Genomic DNA, 24,474 nt, shown 5'->3' on the forward strand with positions numbered 1-24,474 from the left:
AATACGAAATTCATTTTTACCGTTACGTTTTAAAATTATATTATTAGAAAAGTTTTCGCTACGGGACTGCGGCCGGTCCGGATCGAGTTAGGTAGAAAATTTCAAAGCAAAACCGAACATCTGGCAGCTTCAAAAAATTGCACCCTTTAACGCTCCAAATTGTTGTAAACAACACCGACCCAAACAAAGCCTTTAATAAACATTTCAATGCCGAGTATTACACTTTGTATCCAATGTTTAGCAGTGCAGCAGTTGTGCTGCACACTTTCAAGATATAGGATATTTATTTGACTCTGAAGGCCGATCTAATAAAGCTATAATATTCACCACATACAGGAAGAGGCATTGTGTAGGTGTATTTCCCAAAGTATTATTACAATTAAAGCTGAATTTACTAAGAACGAGCCCTGTAATTGAGGAAAGGACTGTGCGTTCGGAGTTTCTACCTGATTTGACAAGAATTATGAATGAGACAAAAATGACCCTTATGGTAAAACATTTTTAAGGTAAAATTACAATGAAACAGTCGGTACCAACATCTTCATCTGGTGTCCCATCGGTTTATTAGTCTGGCCTTCAGTCACATAAATATCCTAAAAAATGCAACACCAAGAAAACAATTTGCAGACCCTTTGACGGCTTTCAATTAGTTGTTCTCCGATGCCACCCGGCACCCGCACAAAGCTTCCGTATTTACATAGTTGCCTGTCTACCTATGACACTTATCACAGCTAATATGAAGTACGAGTAGGAGCAATTGTATTAAAAAAAATAGCTGTTCACGATTGATTTAAACACGCAGCAGGCCAAGATATTTTTTTGTTAGTTTGGCGTCAGGTCTCGTCATATGACCTTTCGTTATTAAATATTCGTCTTGTTGTCAATTCCGTAATTGATTTAGTACAATTCAATTATAACCTAAAATAGATTTATTATGCTAAATCACAATATTGATTATTGATTGCCAACTTAAATGTCAGATTTTCATAGACATTTCGAATTTGAAATAATTGTGAATGTTGTATAATAAATTGTTCGCATATACCGTCAGTTTTTTTTAACTCTGGCCATAGGGTTTTACATGCTAATTTTTCAACCCCCTGTTAACTTTTGTTCCGATGAAAATATTCAAACTATTTTTGGAACAAAGTTGGAAGATTTGTTAAACTATCGGATAGGTTACAATTCAATATCCCAAACTGTCGAAAAAGTTGTGGAAAAAATATTTTTTAGCGCACCGAAAGCGTCCAAAAGTGGAGATCGTCAGCTGCTGGTTGAGCCGACAATGGCGCTACTCTGGCGGCCGCTCGACGTACTATTATTTCGGCGCCCTAAAAAATATTTTTTTCACGACTTTTTCGACAGTTTGGGATATTCAGTTGTAATCTATCCGATAGTTTAAAAAATCTTCCAACTTTGTTCCAAAAATAGTTTGAATATTTTCATCGGAACAAAAGTTAATAGGGGGTTGAAAAATTAGCATGTAAAACCCTATGGCCAGTCTTAAAAAAAACTCACTGTATACGACCCTGCATGTGAGATTTAAGTCATACATAACCTCACATTACATATTACAATTTCCGACATTGTCGATATTGTTGACGCAGTGTCGACATTGTCGACATTGATGACATTGATGCAGTGGCGGCTCGTAACAATTTCAACTGGTACGGCAGAGTCGTTGGTATTTTTTTTAAATGCTCAAAGTTGTCGCCGTATTTGTTCCATATTTATTTAAAATAATGTTTAATAATAATAATATAATGGAAATTAAAAAAAAAACTTTTTTTTTGATAAAGAACAAATTCACTGTTCAGCAAGAACCAAGAGGAAGGTCTAGCTAGAGCAATTCTTGCTAGGAGGGGAGGATTAAGGAATTTGGTAAGGTAACGTAGGTAACTAATAATTTATAAAAAAAAAAACGTAGCGAAACAACTATAAAAATGTAAAAGAAAAGCAAATTCCAAAAAAAAATATCACATATAATACCACGAGTAGGCAAAGTTATGTTTGCCATGAAAAACAAGGGGCGCTTTTTACTTCATCCTCAACCGTAATTATAATTACATTATTAATACTTTGAATGATCTCATTTTGTATGGTCATGGACAAACCAGTGAAAATCGTGGATTGTTTAAATTTATCATTATGCCGCTTAATAATTTTGCAAGTTCTCTAAAATTGCCCTGATTAAATAAATTTTCGTTTTCATTATGCCCTCCAAACGCTAGCTCTTGTGTTCCTAAATAAATAGTGATGTCAATTAATCGTCCAATTAATAACACTTTAGCGATGTGCATTGTCTAAGACGTTTGCAATATTTTGTTTTCTTCCAAATAATTTAAATTTTAGTAGGCCTTGTGTGTGATCTTTTGAAATACCGTGTTTTTGCAGTGCCCTACCGATCTCTTTACGATTGTGAAAGCCTGTACAGTTAGTTCCACGGACCTGGACGTTGCTCAGAAAAAAGTAAGCACGGCCAACAAAACAATCTATTCCTAATTTCGCTACCTGTAATCCACTTGCACTTTTCATAGCATGAAACACAAAAACCACGATTGGAGCTGTCCGCTTTGCTAATTACTAAATTTGACATGGCAGGACGAGGCCGTTTCAAATCCTTAACAAACAGTTTGTCATCGTAAAATAATGAAGATAATTTATTTCTCAGTAAAAAATCTAGAGTATCTGAATTATTATTGCTCACCACTTGTCGAACATTTGCCATTATTAACACGGAACAATAAAAATTAAAGTAACACAATTTAAACGTCAAACCGTTGAGTGCTATTGTGGTTCGAAACGAAACAAACAAAAACCCTTACTCTGCGTTAATGAGGTACGGCGCTGCCGTACCCAGAAACTGAATCGCTGTCGCCACCCAATACTTCCTAACAAATTCCTATTTTTATGCCAAAGCCAAATGCCAATCAACTTACATTTTCAGTTAAATTATATTATTTCAGTTTCATTATTTTTCTATAGATTTTTTTTAAATTTCTAAATGTAAGTAACATTTAATTTAAGAGCAATAATTTTATTAAATATTTCTTCTTCATCGAACTAAGTGAAGAAGAAGAAAACTTAAACATAATATTAAAGCTTCTTATGGTCTGTAAATATTAAATTGATATTTAAAGGTATAAAAAAAAAATAGGAGCTAGGAAGTATTAATTATGTAGTGCTTTATTGAAAATGTTCACAAAAACCCACAGCTGTTTTCTCAATAAATACAAATTTCTATTATTTTATTAACAACTAAAAATGTTACTTTTTAATTAATAAGATCAATGAGAATTAAGTGATTCGTTAAAAAAAAACAATTCGAATCTATGAATCTAAAGACTGAAAAGCGGTGCGGTACGGCATGCAGTACCAACTAGGGTTGCAATAATCTCGACGTTCTGCGCATCTGGCAAGCAAGTATTGGTGCATTTAACGCAACTCTCGCTGTCGCTGTCGCTGATCTGGTACTACTTGCCGTAGCCGTCGTAAGAGATAGCCGTGCTGACGTAGAATTGGCAACATCGCTTGAGGACCGTCGAAGTCAGCAATATACATGGCGCGATATAGTGGAGTGTGTGTTAGTTTTCATTTTCTTGTTCATAACTGCCGTTTTTTGGTAAATATTCATGTATAAAAGGGTTTGATGTGTGTGGGAAGAGTTGTTCAACCGTGTTATGTAAAGTTTAACACATTTTTGTTTTCATTTATCGGTGTAATTTGTGTTTTTTGTGGGGAGTCTCCTGTATAACCTCAAAAACATGCCTAGCCGTTGTTGTGTGCCTGGTTGTAACAGCAACTATGATTCAGCATTGAAGACAACACAGAATAATCGTGGTATGAGTATATTTAAATTTCCTAAAAATGAAGAACGTAAACAAGCATGATTGAAAGCTATTCCGCGGGATGATTTTACACCCTCATCTTCAAGTGTGGTCTGTCAATTACACTTTCATTCTACTGATATTGTTTTAGGTATGATAAACACTTGCAACCTGATGGAAGCACTAAAGAACTTCTTTTAAACAGACCACGCTTAAAAGATAATGCCATCCCCAGTATCTTTCCCAATTTACCCGCGTATTTAACCAAATCAAAACCGAAAGAAAGAAATGACCCTCAGTCTAGACGAAATGCCGTTTGTCAAAGACAAATTGATAATGTGACTAATTTTTTAAATTCAGACATTATTATCGATTTTAATGATTTAAAAAACAAAATTTCAACTGAGGTTAATATGTCTGGGTGGGAATTTAAAATAAGTGATAATGGTGTTTATTTTTTTACATTAAATTTTAGTAATAATAATTTAACAATTGACACATCGATATATGTAAGTCAAATTTTGCAAGTAAAAATATGCATCAAAAAAGAAGAACTAACTCCAAATGAATTAAAGTGGATTTTGCCTTTCGATCTTAAACTTTCTAGGTTGTCACAGTTAGTAAATTTATTAGCACGATACAAAAATTCAACTGATAATAATTATTCAGAACCAACAGTAAATATTTTAAATCGGGGCTTAGATTTATTAATAAATGCCCAAGAAAAGGGAAGAGAACAAAATTTTGATAAAATCAGACAATTAGAAATAATTATAGATCAGTTGCGACAAACTGTAAATGATAAACCGAAATATTCATCTTGTACTGTTATAATGGCTTTTATTTTATATTCCCAATCAGCTTCATGCTACGAATTAATTCGCAGATTTTTAATTTTGCCCCATAAACGATATTTGCAGTCAATATCGTCTTCTCTTCAAGTTTCACCTAATTCTGAGTTAACAAATAAAAATTATCTTGTAAATGTCTCTAAACCTTTAACTTCATTAGAGCGGGTTGTAGTACTGTTAGTAGACGAAATTTATATAACGGCTCGATTAGACTATAGATCAAAAAGTATAATTGGTTCTGCTGTAAATTCACCATCTAATGAAGTGGCCAAAACAGTTTTAACTTACATGATTAGCTCTGCATTTGGAAGTTTAAAAGAAGTTGTTAAATTCGTTCCCGTGAACAAAATAAAAGGAACAGAGGTTACTGAAATAACAAAACAAATAATAAATTTTGTTCAGGACTGTGGTTTTGAAGTGCTTTGTGTTATAACCGATAACCATTCCATAAATCGAGCTATGTTTAAAACACTTTCAAAATCATTTAAAATTGAAAATCCGAAAAGCCCAGAAAAAACAATTTTTCTTACTTATGACTTTGTTCACATCTTTAAAAATATTTGGAAAAATTGGCTAAATTTAAAAAATCTAGATCACACCTTTGTATTCTGTGATTGGGAAGATCTGGAGACAATTCGGTATGCAAAATTTCAAAATCTTCGAGAAATTTATCATGCAGAACAAAATTCACTTGCTAAACAAGCCTTTAAACTTTGTTATAAGTCACTGTATCCATCTGTTTTGGATAGACAGAAGGTTATTTTGGGAGATAATATTTTTCACAGTTCCACAGTATCTTGCTTGAAATCAAAGTCAATTAATGACACAGCACAATTTTGTGAAATTATTAGAAAATGGTGGGATATTGTAAATAATACTTCCAATATTAAAAATTTAAAAATTTTGGACTTAGAGAACACATTGGTGGTTGAAATTCAAAAAGGTATATTATTATACTCATGTCACATCGTGAGGAAATTCCTTAACATTGACACAGAACATAAAACACAAAAAAGTCAAAATGCGGAGGCGAGACGCCGGTAATTATGTTGATAAGCACTGCACTATTACTTGATAGTATTATCCGTAATAGTGTATGTACTCCGGCAAAATTGCCGTGCCGCCGGGTGGAGGTGGGATACGAAAGGCAAAATTAAGAGAAATGAATGGTGTACCCCTTTTGAAAAGGAACATATAGATGACGATGTCAAATTGCGGTTTTTAAAAAAATTTGTTTTGTGGATAGACCAGTGGAATAGCTTAAAAGATTTTAATGGCAAATTATCAAATGATACTTATCACGCTTTACGACAAAGCACATTAGTTTTAATATCTTTAATTGAATAGAGCTTTCAAACTTACGATACTTTAAAGTACATACTAGCTGGAAAATTTAGTACCGATAATTTAGAAAAACGCTTCGGATTATATCGATCTCTGTCTGGATGTAACTATAACGTTTCATATGATGACATACTGGGAGCTGAGAAGAAAATTAGAGTTAAAAAGGTATTTAAAAAAATTGATGGATCTTTCTCATTTACAGAACTGAAGGAAAATTTTGGAGCAATAATTGACGATGAAAAAATTAATTATTATGATAATGATAATTTCCCACATATTAAAGATTTTATTTTCATATTAGAGACAAATTATCTGTAGGATTGTGATATAGATTTCTCTGCAAAAATATATATTTCTGGGTATGCCGCACATTCTATATCAAAAAAATTAAGTTGTTGTGAATGTATTTCTGTAATTAGAGCAGAAAAAGGAAAACAGTTAGGTGATGTTTATTTTGATAATCTACAAAGGAATGGTTTATCGGTTGCAACTGATTCTGTAATGTTTATTTTCGTACATATGTGTTCGATTTTGGAGTATATTTTAAATGATGAAACTTGCTTACCAAAATTTTTAAATTGCTCTGAACAAAAAATTCTCTTATGTAAGTTAACTGTACTCAGCATTCAGTCAGATTACTATTTTCAAGATTTTCTAGAAACTTGTAATTGTGGAAATAACTATAAAAATATTTTAAATTCTCTGTTCTATATTTGCTAATATATGCTTAAATAATTTTGTAAAAAACAAAAACAATCAATTGGCCGCACAGAAAAAAAAGAATGACGGCAGTGGGACAATGAAAAGTTCAAAAACAAGAAAACTAAACACATTCCAATAAATTAATAATAAAATTTTATGTATATATTTTTGTTTTGAAGAATTCATTTTGTTTTTATTTATTTTTTAATTTATTAAAGAATTTTATTTTATTTTTATATTCTCCGTTATGTACATATATATTTGTTTCAAAGAATTCATTTTATTTTTTGATTTTTTAAAGAATTTTATTTTATTTTATTTTTATATTACCTGATGTATATATTTTTATTTTGAAGAATTTATTTTATTTTTTGTTTATTTTTTTATTTTTTGAAAGATTTTATTTTACTTTTATATTACCTTTTATTTATATATTTATGTTATGAAGAATCCATTTTCCGTTCTCCTTTCTCCTTTCTCCTGGCAGGAGATGGCCCGACACCTCCACGTGGTTCTTGCTGGACAATAAATTATTTTTTTCGTACAAGATATATCTACCTAGATATATTTCCTTGCTAAATCGTTTCGTATAGCAAGTAAATGTACTTGCGGTTTTTGTATTAAAAATATAGTTTATTGACAAAGTAGGGTTTTTCCCAAATTCCCTTATTGTATTATTTGAATTTTTTGAGTTAAATAAATTGTTAATTTTAGTGATATGCAATAATTACAGCCTCACACGTTTTCGACATTTATGTAAGTAAAGTTCTCCCAGAGCTGCAGCGGTTTTATGGCAGAGCAATAGTAATTATTACGCCTGTTGAGATGCCGATACCCGACATAAACAGACCCCTGTCAATCATCATTTTCGTTCTATACCTGTCAGTTTACAGGGTAGTACTTGGACGAATTTACGATGAGGGGTTGTACTTGCGGTTTAAACCTATTGTCGGTGTTGTTAACGTTTATACAATGGTACCCTGCCATAAAACCGCTGCAGCTCTGGGAGAACTATACGTCTGCGAAGTGCCGAGTGCCGGTCCACTAGAGGCGAGCGTTGCGGCGTTGCCTTTTTCTCAGCACGGCTATCTCTTACGACGGCTACGTACTTGCCGACCCAAACCCAAACAGCGTGCAATTTCATCGGACATGCTCACGCGTATATTTATTTTAATGCGCTCACTTTTACGGGATACTGGGACCTTTAAATCTCCAGTAAGGGCTAATGTCATAAAATTTGAAAAATATATGCATATTAGAGAGATATGAATGATGAAACTTGTTTAAAAAAAAGGTATAAATGAACTGTTTTAAATTGTGTTCTTTTCAAATAAATTTCTGGGTCGGCACTGCCGTATCTGCCGCCCCTGACCAGCCGCCACTGCATTGATGACGTATTGTCGACGTGTCGATGTCGACAAATAAAGTCGACCCGTCGACGCCCATCCCTGGCTTCGATTTTGCAGGTTGGATTTTCATGAGGGAGTGGAATTAAATCCGAACATAACAAAGTTTCTTCTTGGAGATATTTACATTTCTCTATACTGTTAATTTTTAAGTATTGTCTATTATTCTCACATAGAGCAACATATTTTTATTCAGGAATGATTGTATGAAACAAATTCGTTTTAGAGTCTTTTGTTGGAATTGAATACAAATGATAGGGTGTATGTTTTTCCTTTTCTATTAGTGGAATTCTCAAAATAAAGACAATTCTTTTGTTTGTTTGATATGCTTGTAAAGTTACTAAATTTGTTAAAACTGGAAGTGTTGTTGTAATTTAAATGTTGGGATATTTGACTTAATTGGTTCAAGAGATATTCCGGTTTAATTGATGAATGCAAAGCCTTTAATTTAATATAGTTTACCTGAGATTCGATAAGAACTAGAGATTCTAACAACTATTCACAAGTATTAATTAATTTCAACTGATTATTAAAATAATAATTATTATCCTCGATTTTATTAATTTCATCTTCGATAATTTTAAGGTCATCGTTATCAGTTTGTTCATCGATCTGCAACTTTTGTGTGGTATTATTGAAATTTTAAATAGTTGGTTACTTGGATTTATTCCTTGATTAGATTTTGAATTTCCCTATCGTCCTTTTCTAATTATTTATTTATACATTGATCGTAATATTCGCCATCGGATGCATCTAAATTTTCAGTTAATGTTTTCCAAATTGACCCTAAGCCATTTAAAATTCCTCGTTTAGATCTTCCTGGAGTTTCTAATAGAATTTCTGAAAATTTATTGTCAAGTCTTTTCGTAATGTGATCTAAAAACTGTACTGTAACCTTTCGACTTCCTTGACTTTTCCTCGGTGATTTTTTTCTCCCTCGTTTGGTGTATTGTTGGTTGCCGCATTCCCTCAGATGAAATTTTGCGGAAAAATACGAAACAAAAACAATGAGAAAGAAATATTTATGGATCCTACGTTGTGTATTATTTTCCATTTTTCTTTAATTAGGCTCTAATGAGAGGCCGTACCTTTGGACGGTTTTCAAAGATGAAATTAAAACGATTGCGCACACTTCACTTAAATTTTATTTAACAAATAATCGGGTATGGTGGCGTTTGGTCCCAACAAATGATAGAAATAAATAAATGACTTTAATAACAGAAGTTGGCGGAAATTTGACCCAATGAGATTTGACTCGCGGCCCTCGAATTGAGATCTGACTCATGAATAAATGACTAAGCTGGGCAAATATAGGAGTTTATGGCGCGAACAGCATTATACGAGTTGGAGATGGGAACTATGTGATCCGATTTAGATTTCAATTACCCCAATTAAATTGAACCCGACGCGATGCCCTGGAATCTCATAGATCACCCCGGTCTACTCCGGTGGTCGAAAATAAAAGGGAAAAAAGGGTTCTAACAGGGCCAAAGGGTACCTCTCTTCACGTGTCAGCTGGCCTAGTTTGGTCACTGTCCCGTTTACGGGTGACATGGCGGTTTGTGCACTTATGCCGGACCACAGCTAATTGAGTGCGACGGACACTGGCGGTAGCTTCCCGAACTCGAGAATCCAAGACATAAATAATGAATGGAAATGTTTTATAATGATTGCATAGTGGTTCCCCTTGACAAGAGCACGTTTCCCCAATCGGTAAATGCAAGAAGATCACATACTTCGCTATAAGGAATTTAATTCAAGATTCTAAAGAGTCACGTGGTCATCAAAAGCTCCAAGAAAATAATATCACCTTTACGTTAGAACGATAAAGAACTCAATGCTGTTGGGCTAATTAAATCGCGGCTACAAATAATGTACAAAAATTAGAGGAATAATTTACCTTGTAAATGTAAAGAACGTGGTCACAAAATGGTTGCTGGAAGTACTGAACGTACCTCCGGCTACTTTGGAGATCAAACCCCCGAGTCAATCAAAAAGCCTAGTTTCCCGTCCCGCAATCGGTTTTATCGTTTCTGGCGCACCCCACCTTCGCAACCCCTACTTGACCAACGTGACCAATCAGCTCGGTTCTACTTTACGCCGATCGCGACGCCTTTTCGAAATCTCTAAAACTTTTGAAATTACAGTTTCCGTTTTTCCACCATTATTTTAAATGTTTAAATTTAGACTTTTGTTAGGACCAGACCGTATATACATAATTTGTTGTTGAATTAGAACTCTGAAAAAGAACACTAAATTACTGACTCTATACAATAATAAAAATCAGCATCAAGAAACAAACACCATTAAAATGGGACAAACCGAATTAACAGGAACACTGAATTACCGACTCTATACAATAATAAAAATCAGCACCGAGAATTAAACAGAATTTAAATGAAACAAACATAATTAAAATGCAACAAACCTAATTAAAATAAAACAAACACAATTAACATGAAACAAACATAATTAAAAAGAAACAAATTAACCTTATTTTGAAACCTAAATTGGGCTTGAAACGCTGTTACGCAAATGCCATTTCATGCAACTAAGTTCCGTTGTTCTGCTACTTCTAAAAATTGTTCTACATTGGTTTGATTCCCCAAAACCGTTCTAATTAATGATTACTTCGTAAATTTCATTCTCTCTCTCTCACTCACACGTCTGATTTCTACGACTACCTGGCTTTACCGTTACCCGGTCCTCTGTGTTTTCTACCGACTCCCTTTCTACTTTGCTTTGTTACTTTTCTAACTAAAAGTGCAAACGATTCTAGTTCTTTTCTACGATAAAGCGCTCTGTTTTTAATTTGCAATTCTCGCCCTTTAATTACAAATATGCCACAAATTTGAGAATGCTAAAAAAAGTAAATTAACCTAATGAACATTAATTTTGTTGTTCTCTCAATTTGAAACCTGCTAACATCAAATTCATTAATTCAATTATCCCCTGATTTTAACTGGACCACCCAAATTGTCGAACATGTAATTACAATAAATTTATTGCAACGCTTCCTTTCCCCTAACACTTGTTCCCCTTGGGCTATGTTTTGCCCCGGACGCGTACCTGCATTTTTCAAAGAAAGGTTGGCAGATTTCACTTGAGGAGTGTAGTGCCACTCTTGTGAACAAAGCAACAATAAAATTTACAACTGACCAGCATTTCCGTCGCAAATGAACGGTATTTAAAATATTTCGTTGAAATTATTTTTAAAATTAAAATTCTTAATTTATCGAACCTATTCGGACCGTTACAGTACATGTGGTTTTACAGGCTTATTTTGTAAAATGTCGAAAAAATTACGACATCGTTATTGAACGGTAATCGTTAGGAAATAATAGCGAGAGCATAACGATTGAAAGGAAAATTGGGATTTTGTAACACATGTCGTTATGAATAATCGTAAAACAACGACTTATCGAATTGTATCGACGAAGCGGTAATTTTTACATTGAGTGTACGTTTATTGCTATCTTCATTCCGTTAAACCAGCATGTCATTAGATTGAGGTTATTCACAATTGTTTTTGATTAATTCTGTTTTTTGAAATATGTTTTCACTCCTGTATTTACTTAAATAAAATTCATGGTGTTTAATTAATGGAGTACTATTTATACATATACATATTACATAAACTGTCTGAATATCAAGTTATTTCTAGTAATGTTGTCCTTGATGAAAGAGATTCACATTTTTCAAGTCTTCATAATCATCCAATTCGTCATCGTACTGTATTATAATATGTTCATCCAGAATATTTCTTTGAATTAAAATATTGTATAAAGTGACACATGAGTACACAATCTTGGCGGCAAATGGAGGAGCATAATGTAATACTCTGTCTTTCAGAAGACATCTGAAGTATGATTTTAACATACCTATACACCGTTCTACGCAATTTCTAGTTGTTTTATGAGCTTGTGTGTACCTTCCCTCGGGCATTTCAGGATTAGCACCTTCGATTGGGGTCAAAAGGTATGGCTCTAATGGATAACCAGAATCTCCTAGTAGCCAAGTGGATCTATCACCATCGGCATATCTCTGGTGAAATGTTCTCTTAACAGCACTCATCATATAAACTGCTGAGTCGTGTACTGATCCGGGATAACGAGCATTAACACTTAAAATCTTCAAATCAGAGTCACAAACCAACAAGACATTCAGCGAATGAAAATTTTTACGATTTATAAAAACGTTTCGTGGATAAACGGGATGTTCTCTCGGAGGTGCAACAATCACCACAAACGATCCATCGATACAATCTATGACACCGGGAAAATTAAACTTTAATCCTCTTTTCACTTCAACAACCTCTTCCAACGTTTGCGGAAATTTTATATAGGTAAGCATTTCCAAGGTATCTAACCATTACGTATACCACTTCATGAAGAGAATTACTGACTGAAGTTTGTGACAGGCCTGAATGTTCAACTGCTTTTGATAACTGCCATGAGCGAAGAAGTGGAGAGCTGTCGTAAATTTTCTAATAGCTGGAATTTTGATAACTCTCTGTCCATTTTCTAGGTGTTCCTGGATTTGGAAAAAGACATCTTGTGCAGCTTCTCTGCTTAACCTATAGCGTTGTCGAAATAATGCTTCAGGTAGAAAAAACGGGTCATTTACATCGCGCAAATACCTATTCATTTCTCTACTACGCGGTCTGTAAAACAATATTGTTATCAGAACCAGCAAAGGAACTCTTTGATCGAGAATACCCGAAATGCCCAATGAATATTTTGTTCTACCTATGTAGTTACAAACCCACTTACCTACGTTCTAATTCATCCAAAAGTAGAGCCAAAACTTCTCTTTCCATGATAATTTATGTCAAATATCCACAAATTATTAATCTTAACGAGATTGTCAGAAGTCAACGACTGCCGGATAGGCTATCATTTGATAACGATACAATTTTAACGATAAATCGTCCACCAACGTTATCGAAGTTAATACAAAATTGCTTTTAGGAAAAAGTCGTTATTTCGTCGATTATCGTTCGCTAACGTCACCGTTATGATATGTGTCAATTTACAAAATAGGCCTGTTAATCTAACAAAGTTCACAATGGAAGTTTTCGTTGGAGTCAATTCAATTTCGGCTGCATTATGATTTGTGCTTCTAATTATTTTATATGGACCGTTATACTTGTTTTTCATCTTATTTCCTTTTTCTGATCTCTAACATAATCTTGTTGATTAAGAGAATAATTTGGCTTATTTGCTTTAACGTGTGCGTCAAATCTTGTTTTTGATTTTTCTTTGTTCCTTTGTTGATTTGCAGCGACTTCCGGATATCGATATGAGGTTAAATTATTTTTATCGCGTACAAAATGATTTTGTGGTTTTGGATCGTATGTGTCCGAAAATTAATTCTTGTGGAGTGAATTTTGTTGATTGACTTCTATTACGAGTATTATTGTGGAATGTAGTAACGAAATTTAAACCTTTCAAAACATTTTCCTTGGAGTGATTGTCATGATAACATCTTAAGGAATCTGATAAGGTAGAGTGAAATCTTTCGACTAATCCATTCGATTGAGGTTGTGCTATTGAACTAAACTCGCAAAGGCCGGTTGCACCAAGGTGAGTTAAATCTAACCACAGATTAAAATATACGAAAACATTGTTATAACAATAGGTAACTAAAGTAACGAAGCATTTTAACCTACAGTTAACTTTAACTGGCGTTGGTGCAACCGGCCCTAAGTGAATTAGGTGATTTTTTGATAAGGTTAGTTATTAAATTCTAATCCTGAATCTGAATAGATTTGTTTAGGTGTCGTATCATGTCTAAGGAAAATATTATTATTATTATTATTATTATTATTCATTTAAATAGTTGCTGAGGCAAACCTATTTAGCAACTTAATGGTTGTATAATTCCGTATATTGGACAATTGTGTACAGATTTATTACTGCATTTTGTCATTGCTTCTTAAAAGCACAGACATTAGCGCTGTTAACGACTGTGTTATCTAATTTGTTCCAGGTTTCAAATGCGCGGTTTGTTAGGAAATATTGTCGAGAAGATGTCCTAAATTTCTCTTTCTTAAGCTTGTATTGGTGTCCTCGTAGTCGGGGGTCCGTTTGCATGTCTATGAACTCCGAGGTGTCACCTGGCCATATATTGTGGGTTAATCTATATATCTAGATCATATCTGCTCTATCATATCTGACTTTTAATTCAGGCAATTGTAGAATCTCTTTAACCTCTCTCTGTAGGGCTTATGTTTAAAGCCTGTCGGCCATCTTGTCACTGCATGTTGTACTCGGTTAAGCGTATGTATATCCTTCACATGATAGGGTCTCCAAACCGATATTGCATACTCTAAGTGGGGCCTAACGTACATTTTAAATAACCTTGAGCATAATTCAGGACTTGGTTTAGAGAAAGCTCTTTTGATTGAATGAAAAACCCCAGAAGCCCTTCTAGCGGCTCTGGCGCTCCGGTTGCCCCAATTCAACTTGTTATTAACGAGAACGAACAGATCATTTTGATTTTCAACTACAGTGATGTCTCGGTTTCCAAGTTGATATATTTTTTTTGGATTGTTGAAACCAAGATACATGACGGAACATTTGTCCGGATTCAAGGGTAAACACCACTGATCACTCCATTCAGTCACAAAATTTAAATCAATTTGTAGCTTGTTAATATCTCTACATTCATTGGATGAACTAAAGATTTTTACGTCATCTGCGTAAGCTGCAAAAGGACATTGTAATCTGGCAAGCAAGTCAGATGTGTAAAGAGTGAACAATAGCCGACCACGCACCGAGCCCTGTGGCACGCCACTTATAACGAGTTTCTTGCCTGAGAGCACAGAACCCACTTTAACTGCCAACGTTCTAGAGGACAGAAATGCCGCAATCCAGTTCAGGACATGTCCATTGATGCCACATCTTTCGAGTTTATGTAGGAGTAAAGAGTGTGGCACTCTGTCAAATGCTTTGCTAAAGTCTAAGTAGACAATGTCAACGGTTTTTCCTGTGTCTAGCAGTTTGGTCCACTGGTTACACGAGGTAAGCAAGGTTGTTATGGCAGAACGGCCAGGAATATACCCGTGTTGGTTTATTGGTACAACGTTTTTATTTCCTAGAAATTCGAGTAATTGTCTAACTAGCACTTTCTCAAATAGTTTGCACGTGCTAGATGTTAGACTAATGGGCCGGTAGTTTTCTGCCTTGCACTTATCTCCCTTTTTGAATATTGGCGTTACAACGGCTTCAAGCCATTATGTGGGCAATTTGCCACTTCTTACCGATGTTTGAAAGATTTTGCATATCTAAGTTGTTGCAAACATTCTCTGCAGTTTTATTTGTGATTTCAACCGGGTCAAAGTTTACAACAGGAATAATTAATTCTGTTTCTACCAAATATTCGTAATAGTAGTGTCCAGTTTTTCATTATCTGTTACGATAAAATTTGGATTTTTTTCTTGAGAATCACGGTTTAATACAGAACAAATATCTTAATTTAAATGGGAATTTGGTTTTATGTCGATTGTTTGTACGGTACGAGGTGGTAATTCAACTTTATCTTCACCTTTATATTGATAATGTAAAGGGATATCTTTAAAATATGTTTTTAATAAGTTTTGTTTACGATGTATTATACAATCAAAGGTAGTAAAAAAATCTAATCCTAAAATTGCATCAAATTCAATATCAAGATCTGCAATGTAAATTTTGAACAAAGTATCACTATCATCGAATTTTTTGTAGAAAATTTCGTTGACGTTTATACGTTTGTTTGAAATTCCTTGAATTTTAAAATCTTCTTTATGCTTTTTCATATTTTGTGGTACTATACATGGTTTCATTATTGAAATTGCAGCACCAGAATCGATTAAAAATTTGTTGTTATCTTTACTTATAATGTAAACTAATTTAGAATTTTGAAGAGAATTTTCAAAGTTCGTGGTATGAATGACGTGTTGTTGATACGGGCGGTTCGTAGTTTAAATAGTTGACATTAGAGTTTTCGTTCCTTGCATGTTGAGTAACCGAAGGACGTTGGTGATTTGGTTGCTGAATGTTTCGATTGACTTGATTTTGATTTCATCTGAAACACCTATCTACGATGACCTGACTTTTTGCAGTAAGAGCAATATTCGTCGTCTGATCTTGTTGTACTAGAATGAGATGGATAATTTTCTTTAGGGACAATTTTATGATTGACCTGATTATGAGGAGATGATCTTGAACTTTTGAAATTCTTTAAATAAGTGATGTTTTCTTCCTCAATTAAAAATTGTTCCGCTTGTTCTATTGTATTTGGTTTTTGAGAACGAATTATTGAACCTAGTGGATCGCTGAGACCCGCTAAAAATGTTTTTAATGCCATTTTTTTGCGACGAATTTAATGCGTCTCGAGCTGCTTGATTTAATTCGTTGTTCAGAGCTACGCTGCTTCTAATTTTTGTCAACAAGTCCTCAATGCGTTGTGCAAATGCTCTAGGAGTTTCGTTAGTTTTTTGAAAAGTTGAGGTCAAATCGTAAAGTAACCCTTCCGTGTCACGACAATCACTGTAATGAATAATGATTAATTTGTAAATCTTTGATGTCGTTCCATTCTCGATGTTGTCTCGATGAAATAAACTTTCTTGTTTTACCGACAAGCTTACTTTTAATAATAAAAATTAATGCATTTTGTTGATTTTCGGGAACATTCTCAATTGCAAAATTTACCGAATAAGGTACTGTTACAAACCCTCTTATTAAGAGGCCCGGGGTTTGTACATGACGCTGTGTAACTCCGCAGGGGGGGAATAGTTTTACACATATGCTTGATTTTTTTACTGGTATATTGTTCAACTGATTTGTATATGGTTCACACTGGGGATCGCTGGGTTTCCGGTGCTGGGTCGCAGGTGGACAGCTCCGTGCTCTCCCGGAGCAGTCTCCGGCTAGGGTTGATGTCGGGGCTGGGTGGTGTGGGCCGGTGGCCTTGATTGTTGCTGGGTGATGGGTCCAGGTGGACCTGAGGGAGGAAACGGCGTCTCTCGTCCACGGTGGTGGTACTGCTGACGGTGAAGCCTGCTCGCCACAAAATGGCGTGGTTGTTACTTTCGGAGAGATAAGGAGTTTCAACTTACTCTTTCGGTCTGGTGACCCCCCTTGATCCGCTCATACACTATGAGTGTCCCAGGGTTGATCCGCACAACGGCGGTGACGCAAACCTTTTTCTGGGATTTGTCACGATTGTCCTGGGACACTAAGTCGCGGCGGCTCTACCGTTGGTGTTACTTGTGCCGACGGTGTTCGAGTGACCAAAAATCTCTCTCTCCCCCACGCTGATCCGTCATTTGCCCTCACCAACCGTCGTACGATGGTCCTAATGTGGTCGTACATTAGACCTCGTAACAGTACTCTGATCTCCGTCGTATTCGGGAATCATATTGAAACATTTCGACCTTCATGATTTTTCCTCGATGAAACTTTCCTCCCTCACAAACAGAATTAAAATGACACAAACAGAATTAAAAAGAAACAAACAGAATTAAAATGGAACAAACAGAATTAAAATGAAACAAACAGAATTAAAATGAAACAAACAGAATTAAAATAGAACAAACAGAATGAAAATGAAACAAACAGAATTAAAATGAAACAAACAGAACTAAAATGAAACAAACAGAATTAAAATGAAACAAACAGAATTAAAATGAAAACGTACCTACATTTTCAAAGAAAGGTTGGCAGATTTCACTTGAGGATGTGGTGCCGACACGGCATCAATAAAATTTACAACTGACCAGCATTTCCGTCGCAAATGAACGGTATTTAAAATATTTCGTTGAAATTATTTTAAAATTAAATTCTTAATTTATCGAACCTATACGGACCGTTACAATATTTATTAATTTTGTGTTATATGTCTGTGTTATATTATGTGAATTTGGAACAGCTACGAGTATACAGTGCATTTTTTTTAACTGTTGCCATAGGGAATTGCATGGTAAAACTTATATCCCCTGTTAACTTTTGTTCTGATGAAAATATTCAAACCGTTTTTGGAACAAAGTTGGAAGATTTTTTAAACTATCGGATAGATTACAATTCAATATCCTAAACTGTCGAAAAAGTTGTGAAAAAAATATTTTAAAGCGCGCCGGAATAATAGTACAATCGCGGTCATCCAAAAGTGAACGATAGCTTGCGAAAATTTCCGTATTTTTCGTTAGATTCAATCAGGCTGTATTAATTGGCGTTCGTGCAGCAGGCGTTACTATTTTAATAATAAAAAGTTGTAATAAATAATGTTTAATAAAAATGAGGCTGAGAAGTAATTAATACATTATTAAGGTGAAAGTAAACTTTAGTAAAGAAACCTTTCCAACACCTATTCGTATTGGCCTCTCAAGCCTATTTTCTTGCCAACGCCTCTTTATATTGAAGATCCAAGTCTTACTGCAATGTAATTCTCTCGTCACAGCAGCCAACGACCAATTTTCTTCTAGCTTTGCAATAGCCCTAGCTGTCTGAATCGGAGTGAGATGTGGCATTTAAAAAAAATAGTTTCAATAATTTTTTTATCGCTAGCGTCAAACTTTGACATTTTAGGACGCCTATGATTTAAAGTAAAAATCAAACTATAAAAAAACGTTCACTTTTGGATGGCCGCGATAGTACGTCGAGCGCCGAGCGGTCGCCAGAATAGCGTCCCTGTCGGCTCAACCAGCACCTGACCAAATTCCTTTACAGTGCGACATTTACAAAATAGTCGAAGAAAAACATTTTGAACAATTCCTTTGATAATTTCTGTTAATTTGTTGAATTATTTGTGCGTTAACGTTATTACGTTTTGTTTTTTTATAAAAAAAATTAATCATAGCCATGAGAAGATCTCGCTATTTATTTTTTAAATGAAACTGACAAAAATCAAAAGTGGGGATAGGCAGTTGCTGGTTGAGCCGACAAGGACGCTATTCTGGCGGTCGCTCGACGTATTAGTTGATAAATAGTTATCAAATATTGGTAGCACCAAGCACTGCTGTCAAATGTCGAAAGCAGACGCAGGTCATGTCGATTTCTTGATTCGGACTAAGCTCATCGGACTATAATAAAAAAAATGGACTATAACTATAATGTGGTTGTGTATTATTTAATACGTTGAATTTAACAGCTAAATTCATGTGTATAATTTTAGCGAATATATCATGACGTTTCTTATATTCACTTTGAGCCAAAACGGTGCAAGAAGAAATGATGTGTTCACTTGTTTCTCCTTCAGTTCCGCAAATGCTACATTTATCAATTTATGGATTGTAAACCGCATATGTGTTTTTTACACAATTATTACAACAACATGTTGTTCATTTTGTGGAAAACCTAACAATTCCCCGTGTCATGTGAATAAAACTATGATTCATTTAATATGGATTTTAATCAGTTTTCCAAAATATATGGCTTAATTCTAAATAATTCTGTGAAACGGCCTTGCCGAGGAATCATTTATATATTTTTTTAAGTATATAGCACTGTATTTTTTTTTATTCTGATAGATGTTTATACAAACATTAAAATAAAAAATAAAAAAATTGTCTTTAATAAAAAAAAATAGAATTTACAAAAATCAAGTAACTTTACTATAGCAAATGTTGGAAATTACCTCCATTCTCTCTAAGGCACATTTGACACCTTCCACTGACGGCCATTGCGGCGATTCCTCTTACTAAATCATCTCTGTTATCGGGCGGAGTCAAACAGACATTGTCTTGGATGTCCATAGCTCTTTTGTCACTTTGCAAAATTACAATGTACAATGTAATGAGACATTGCTTGATTTAAAAAAAAATTACATTTTTAATTTCTTCTTTTTGTTTCTATGCATGAGCATGGTTGTTTACATTTTCATATTCAAAGTAAAAATCTCTATAAAACTGAGCACAAGAAAAGGTAATAGTGTAAATAAAAAAAAAAAAAGTTGACTATCCTCTGTCAAAAACAGAACTCAATAACGAATATTGGATCAATTCAAATTGTAGTCCATTTAAAACTATGTTTGACACATCATTTATTAAAATCGCATGAAAACTAAGGAAGTTACAGCACCAAAGATTTTTCATAATAATCATAATACATCCGGTATACAGTGTGAACATAAAGTTTGGAACAAAATTCCTAGTAGCGTTATGTGATGTTTTTTGGAAAATCGCTTGGACGTATAGTCCTTTACCCTTTTGCGATGACGTCATTATCTAGTAACTTTACGTATGTTTCAGCTAGGATCAGAAACAAATTTGAATTGATCATAAATAACTATAAATGTGTCAAATTTGTTGACAATTGCTTCGAAAGGTTATGTTTGTAATCAATGTAATAAGTGAAAGAAATTAAAAATTGTCAAATTCACAGGAGCATAAAATAACCTCAAAGTGACCATCAATAAATAAACGTGCCTTTTTTTTTTTGTTTTTTTTCTGTTTCTGTCAATAAAGAAAAAGTGGGAAGGAAATCGTGACGTCACCTCAAAAGGGTAAAAATTGGACTATACAACTTGTTTAAATGACGTCATTGGTTTTTGCGAAATGACGTAATCACCAATTTTTTTCAATGGCAACCCCAACTTTTTTTATCTCTTTCTGATAGACCTTCCTACTACCTAAACGATGAATGAAAAAAATTGCTACGTTACATAACAATTTTTTTTGAGAAAATGGCAAACTTTATTTAAAAAAAATATTTAATTTTTACTGTAAAAATTTTAATTCACCTCAAACAAATACAAACAATCATCTAAGGTTAACAATAAAGTTTAACGCAAATGTTGAAATTATTCCCTGCCAACCATTTGGCACTTACCGACACTTTGTACACTGCGCTCAATAACGTGTACCATGACAAAATGCCACTATTCCATTGGCCGGTGTAGGAGGCCCAAGAGATCCTACATACGCTTCCGGGACAGTAACAACGCTGCTCAAACACCTGGAGACTGGAAAAGACATCGATGACAACGTCATATGTCGACGCGACGCGCCCACCTTCCGTGACATTTTTCGGGACGCTCGTTTCAAGATCTTTCAAATTTTTGTTTGTTGGTTCAGTCCAACACCTTTGTGGAAACTGTGCCAGCCACGGGGCAGCTGGAACAACACGTTTTTGCCCCATAATGTCAAGCTGAGGTGGCTTCACGCCTCTGGGTTGTTTAGCTGCGGCCTATCTTTTTATCGTTCCCATTTTCTTCTCCTTCTTTCTCTTCTCTCAATTCTTCTTTCACAGCTCAGATAACCGTACGGCAAAGTTGGTTTCGCTTTCCTTTCATTTTCGTGACTTGCCGGAACGTTATCTTCTTCTCTTCCTTTCTCTAACTGTCTTCCTCTTTTTTCTGTGTCCTACCTTTTAAGACCCTGCGGAAAATCACTGTTACCATATGATGTAAAATACGCGCGGACTCACCGACGCTTTACCGCAACAACATCTGTGTATTTTCCGGTCGGTGAAATCGAAAGGTAAACAAACCGGCGCCATGATCGTTCACCTGTCAATCGAGAGCGCAGGTGTAGTACCGCCGTAAATCGTCATTTTTGATGCGTCGTACTTTAGAACATCGGAACGCCTTATTGCAAGGAAAAATAAGGGTCAGGCATTTCGCGCCACGCAACATTTCGACGACTGGGGTATCAAAAATTTAGGGAATTTTGTGACTGTTGGTGTCACTTTGATTTCAAAGATAACATTGAAAGTAGCATTTTAAATTTGAATCTAGACTAAACATAATTGTAATTTTTCGCAAGTGAAATTGCAACTAAGATGAATTATCCAGAAATACGGCAAATAGCAGAGAATATTACAATAAACTTGCTGCCGGCAATGTGTGTTACCAACTGAAAAAGTTTCTAGATTTGAGATGTTTTAATAGCTTATTTACGCATTCAAAGTGAATGGGGTAACAGCTTTGTCAAAACAGTTCTAGATTAAGGCTCGGACTTTCTTAGATTTTGGTATTCGAATAGTCACTTGAATATCTAGTCGAATATTCGAATAGTTATTGGAATAGTTATTCGAATAGTTACCTATACATCGTTCACGTTATATTGAGCATTGGTAAATTCGCATTATGTTGGTTCCCTGCATCTCACTATTTTAAGAATCACATAGGCAAGAAATAAAGTTATTTAACCATGAAATATCCAATTCATCCTGAATTTACTTTATTCGAATATTCGAATATGTAGTTATTCGAATATTCCAATACATATTCGAATAATTCGAATGGCAATGCCACTGGCCGCTAGCACGTTTCTCGAACATTAGCGAACATTCTCGACGATTTAATTTGTGAGAAAATTAATTGTAACAGTACCTAAATATTATTAAAACTAATAGGACAAATTCACGTTTTATCCTATTTTTCATCGAAAACACATCACTTATCATAAAATATTGTGAAATCAGAGGAATCGAATGCAAAATTAATTATGTATATCTGTTATATTAGTTTATTATTGTCCGACAACCCTTTCTCTCCCAGTACAAAATTATTATCTTTGGGAGGCAAAGAGACAGATCAGATAGAATACAGAGTAAGCTTACAATTATGTTTTAGCTTAGATAACAATACATAATTGTGTTTTATTATTGTTGACAATAAAAAAAACTTAACGTCCGGGACATCCTGTTGAATTGGTACAGGTTGTAGCTTTGTAACAGTTGGTTGAGTCAGTACATGTTGCGGCTTCAAAACAGTCTTTGGAATTTGTACACGTCGTGGCTGTATTACAGTTTGTAGATCCAGTACATGTTGCTGCCTTGACACAATTTTGAGAATCGGTACACGTTGCTGCATTTGGACAGTTTCCACAACCAGTACATGCTTCTGTACAACTAGTACAATCAGTACCGCCAGTGCATTGGCAATAATACTCGGTACACAAACACATAACTATAACTGCTATTACTAACCAGTTTTTTGTTAAACCACACGTTTTGAATGCCATAGTTTTTTGTATTATCGTTATTTGTCTTGCTGTTTACTTCGGTTGACTGCTGAATTCTGCTCTCCGCTCTACTATATACCTATGTCATTATCTTTTTACACAATAATTACAATAACATGTTGTTCATTTTTTGGAATAACAATTTCCTGCGTCATATGAATAAAACTACAACTAATTTAATTTTAATTTTAATCAGTTTTCCAAACTATGTGACTTAATTTTAGATAATGCTGTAAAACGGCCTTGCCTGGGAATCTACTTTTTAAACTAGCATTATAACTTTTTTTACTTTTTTCTACTCCCATGTTCAAAATGCCAATATCATATTCAAACTTAAAATTTGTAACAGACTGCTTTTTATACAGTTTGAGTCAATTTTGGCTTATTTCTGAAATTTTCTTAGATGCAACCAAAAATACTAATTCCGCTTACCACTTGATACTGTGTTTATTTATAATAACAAATTGATTGAAAATTGCGTTTTTGACTACAAACGTCACAATGACAATGTATACAGTATGTTATTGAAATGCGTTAAGAAAATTTAAACCATTTACCATTTTTTCGAAAAATCTTTATAAACACAGATAACATTTTAATTAGTTTGATCGTAAATTCTAGTACCCGCCAATGACTCCGCGCGTACTTTAAAAGCGAAATACGATAAAAACTTAGATAGTCCACTTCTTTATTCGTAGTAAGTGAGTGTGACATTCAAGTTACGCATCACACTTGATCAAGGGCACTAACCTTCAAATTAAATGTTCGAAATGACGCCCTCCGTTATCGATGCACGCTTGTGCCCTGCGAGCCATAGAAGCTTGAGTTCTCACCAACATGTCCGAATTTCCTCGAACTGAGTCGGCAGTATTATTCACGCGAATAGTTAATTCTTCGACGGTGTTAACTGAAGTCTCATAAACAATCTGTTTTAAATGGCCCCATAAAATAAGTCACAAGGATTTAAGTCCGGTGAATGAGCTGGCCATAAAACTGGTCCATTACGACCAGCGCACCTCGTGCACTGTGAGCGGGCGCTCCGTCATGTAAGTACCACATATCCCTCCGAACTCGCAACGGCACGTCATCCAAAAGGTCACTCAGCTCATTTTGTAAAAAATTTAAATATCCTTCACCATTTAAATGTGGAGGTAAGACATGTATCCCGATCAAACGATTCTCAATTATTCCTGCCCACATGTTAATCCAGAATCTTTGTTGGAAACCACGTTCTCGGATTTGGTATGGATTTTCTTCTGACCAGATGTGGGTATTATGCGAATTAAAACTCCATCTCGAGTAAATCCTGCTTCATCTGTGGTTAAGACGATGCTTAAAAAATTTGGTTCTTCGTCGATTTTTTGAAGAAACCATTGACAAAATGCGATTCGACGTGG

The 24,474-nt window shown here is 34.6% G+C and overlaps 2 long non-coding RNA genes across 2 annotated transcripts in view; one reads left to right on the top strand and one right to left on the bottom strand.

The window, feature by feature from the left end:
- Window positions 1-24,474, bottom strand: part of LOC138139236 (uncharacterized) — a 355,934-nt gene that overhangs the window by 76,005 nt on the left and 255,455 nt on the right. The gene's annotated exons all lie outside the window — the stretch shown is intronic.
- On the top strand, window positions 14,338-15,464 carry LOC138139017 (uncharacterized). Its single transcript, XR_011162184.1, has 3 exons — window positions 14,338-14,727; window positions 14,780-15,155; window positions 15,233-15,464. It is a non-coding gene; the product is annotated as an uncharacterized lncRNA (long non-coding RNA).

The sequence above is a fragment of the Tenebrio molitor genome, chromosome 9 (genome assembly GCF_963966145.1).
Source record: "Tenebrio molitor chromosome 9, icTenMoli1.1, whole genome shotgun sequence".
In the NCBI taxonomy this organism is placed as follows: domain Eukaryota; kingdom Metazoa; phylum Arthropoda; class Insecta; order Coleoptera; family Tenebrionidae; genus Tenebrio; species Tenebrio molitor.